The sequence below is a fragment of the Humulus lupulus genome, chromosome X (assembly GCF_963169125.1).
Source record: "Humulus lupulus chromosome X, drHumLupu1.1, whole genome shotgun sequence".
NCBI lineage: Eukaryota > Viridiplantae > Streptophyta > Magnoliopsida > Rosales > Cannabaceae > Humulus > Humulus lupulus.
The window spans coordinates 121,725,443-121,728,685 of record NC_084802.1 but is presented as its reverse complement, the minus strand read 5'-3'; the positions used below and the strand labels follow the sequence as shown (position 1 = coordinate 121,728,685).

Here is a 3,243-nt window from a genome sequence, read left to right as displayed (position 1 = left end):
TTGAGTAGTCTTTGGAAAGCAATTAATGTATGTATGCTAATATATAATATATTAAAAGCTACACGTGAGGATATATAATGATAACTTCCATGTCTAATTTCAGTAGCTCTAGTAATTAATAATCTCCAAAAAGGCTCGGCAACATCATTCAATTCCTGTTATGTATAATTCATCCCAATAAGGTTAATTAATTTCTCAATATATATATATATATGTTTGCATAGCATGTTATATAGCTTGGTTCTTAGCAAAAATGGCATATATATGCATGCCTCTCCCCCTTGTGGTATTGAGGGTAATCAAATACTATCGATCAGATCATCACACTCTTCTTTGTATAGATTATTGAGTAGAACATCATCTATACCACTCATTAATATTAGTTTATGTAGCTATATATAGTTAATTAATTAGGAGACTCTAGCTATATACATGATATGTTTCTTGAATTTGGTTTGTCTTGTTCATGCAGCTTCTAATTGATGGTAACTTATTATTACAATAACATAATTGCTGGTCCCTTTTGTGTGTTTATAATTTGTTTTTGTTTGCATATTATAATGTGGTACTGACAGCTTAAAACAATGGCCATGAGTACTTACCCCCAAAAAAATCAGAGCTCTATCTCGCCGTTCTCCTAACTCCGCTACTCTCTCCATTTCGCTGTCATCTCTTGGTTTTCCGAGGTACTCTTGCTCGTCTTTGGTGTGCGTGGCGTCGTCTCCGGTGGTGGCTGTTCTCTCTTCTTGTTAAAGGTTTGGCTGTTCTTGGACTTAGTGTTACAAATAGCATTTGTTTATACTATGTACATTTGCTTTTGTTGATTTGTTTATACTATCTAATATTTTACAAATTTTTAGTAACGTACTTTATTAGAATATATAAAGCTGCTAATGTTTCCATTTGCACAAGTGTGGAGGTTGTGCAACTATTGAAATTGGTTTTGCAGCTTTTGAATTTTTGAGGTATTTTGATTGATCATGAGCAAATATTAGTGAGCAGAATAAGTTGATTGTATATTTGCTAATGTGCTATGAATGATTAGTAATTTGGTTTATTAATGTCTATGTGATATGATAAACTAACTAGCTTGAGCACTTTTAAATTGAGACTGACAGATATGTATTCCTTAGTTTAAATAACTAAGACTAACTACTTAAGCCATGAGAAAGTGTCGATATTCTTAGTTGTACAAGGGTTGTACAAGGGTCTTGTTTTTAGAACTTGAGAATTTCTTATTTTGATGTTCTTTACATTTTAGTCAAATTTGCTTTACTTATAAGAAACATTGAGGGGAACTATGATATATGAGTGGTTGAAATGACCATGGCTATATATGCTTTGAATTTATTACCACTAATATAATTATAATTAAATTTTTGTTTTTTTTTTCAGTTCACCTCCGACAAGCCATATACTACTCAAGAAATTGACGAAGTTAGAGAAGAATGGGCAATGTTATTTTTACATTTGGTTAGAGCAAAATGAATGATGTTATAGCTAGCTAATTACAATACATGTTTAGAAATTTTAAATTTATTTCGTAAAATTTTTTTGCCATTTTTTTAGTATTTTCTTTTCAAATTTCTTTTGATACATATTCGACACTCAAATGGATATATATATTTTTAAATCAAAATTAAAATTGTAGCTGTATTTTTTTTTAAAAAAAATTACTTTTAAGGTCATGCAAAGCGAGTCCTAAAAAATTACCCGCGAGTCCTAAAAATTACTTAGAGGCACTCAACCCGATTTTTTAGGACTAGTGTTGCGAGTCCTAAAAACATTTTTTTAGGACTCGCGTTGCGAGTCCTAAAAAGTTACTTAAAGGTACTTAACTAGATTTTTTAGGACTCGCATTGCGAGTCCTAAAAAGTTACTTAAAGACACTCAACCAGATTTTTTAGGACTTGCATTGCGAGTCCTAAAAACATTCTTTTAGGACTCGCAAAGCGAGTCCTAAAAACTTAATTAAAGGCACTCAACCAGATTTTTTAGGACTCGCATTGCGAGTCCTAAAAATAGTTTTTTGGGACTCACATTGCGAGTCCTAAAAACAGTTTTTTAGGACTCGCATTGAGAGTCCTAAAAAACCTTAGTTTTTAAGGCTCTCAAATAGAGGACTCGCGCCCCGCGAGTCCTAAAAATTTTTTTAGGACTCGCAATGCTAGTCCTAAAATACCCTTTTTGTAGTAGTGCTACTTACTAGCCCAATACTATAGGCTATATCTGGTCTAGTGCTTATCATAGCATACATCATACTACCCACTGCATTTGAATATGGGACATCCTTCATTTCAGCTGCTATCACTTCTTCTTCTTCATCCTTGAAAGCTCTTAATGTAGTGCACCAAATTTTTTTTTTTTAGTTTATTAAAATTTTGTGATTTATTTTATTTAAGTGTTAAGTGTGATGAATTGTTTTATTTAAATATTTTTTATTTTATTTAGTTGTTGTTGTTTTATTTGATTGTTTGATATTTTATTTAATTGTTAGAATTGTTGGTAGAATATTTTTTTGAAATTACTTGTTAAATGATATATATTTATTTTTATTTTAAAATATGATTATGTGAGATTTGGTTTAATGCACTAAGGTGCATGGTAGGTAGTGATGCACCCTAGTGATTGAGTATGTGCAAGTGCATGGTGTGCATGCAATAGTTTTATACACATTGATTTCCTTTTATTGGTTTATTTATTTTTTTTAATTAAGGGATTTAAAAAGAAAATAAAAAGAAAGGGAAATAAAGAGGCTTGTGTTCACACAAGAAAAACATTGGAAAACAAATGGTGAGAAATGATAGAGTTGTCTTTTTTTGAATTCCCGTAACCTTAGACCCAGCCTCAGTAAAATGGGTATAAAATTGGCTGTGGATATCCAATTTAGACACAACTTATACCATTAGAAAGCTAATAAAATTATCTACATTTTCTGTGAATATCATTTTTCCTAAAACGTAACAAAAACGGGTCAAAACCCAGTCCCAAGTCTCAGCACCCTAGAGATACGAGAATAGCATTATTTCTTTTATTAGCCATGGACAGCCAAGGAAGACAAGAGAGGAATTAGTGTGTTATCAATGATAAAATGGATTGATTGGCTGAGTATAATTTTTAATTGAATTATATTTTGATTTAGGGAAAATAAAGGAAAATGATAATTACATTTTCCTTAGCTAGGTTTTGAAGATTGGGGCATTTAAATAGAAAATAAGAAAGAGGTTGAAGGCTCATTTGGGA

General features: G+C 31.2%; 1 long non-coding RNA gene across 1 annotated transcript; it reads left to right on the top strand.

Annotated features, from left to right (window-relative positions):
• Window positions 1-208: 208 nt before the first annotated feature.
• LOC133803772 (uncharacterized) lies at window positions 209-1,656 on the top strand. The gene is made up of 2 exons (XR_009878140.1): window positions 209-755; window positions 1,396-1,656. It is a non-coding gene; the product is annotated as an uncharacterized LOC133803772 (long non-coding RNA).
• The last annotated feature ends 1,587 nt before the right edge of the window (window positions 1,657-3,243 follow it).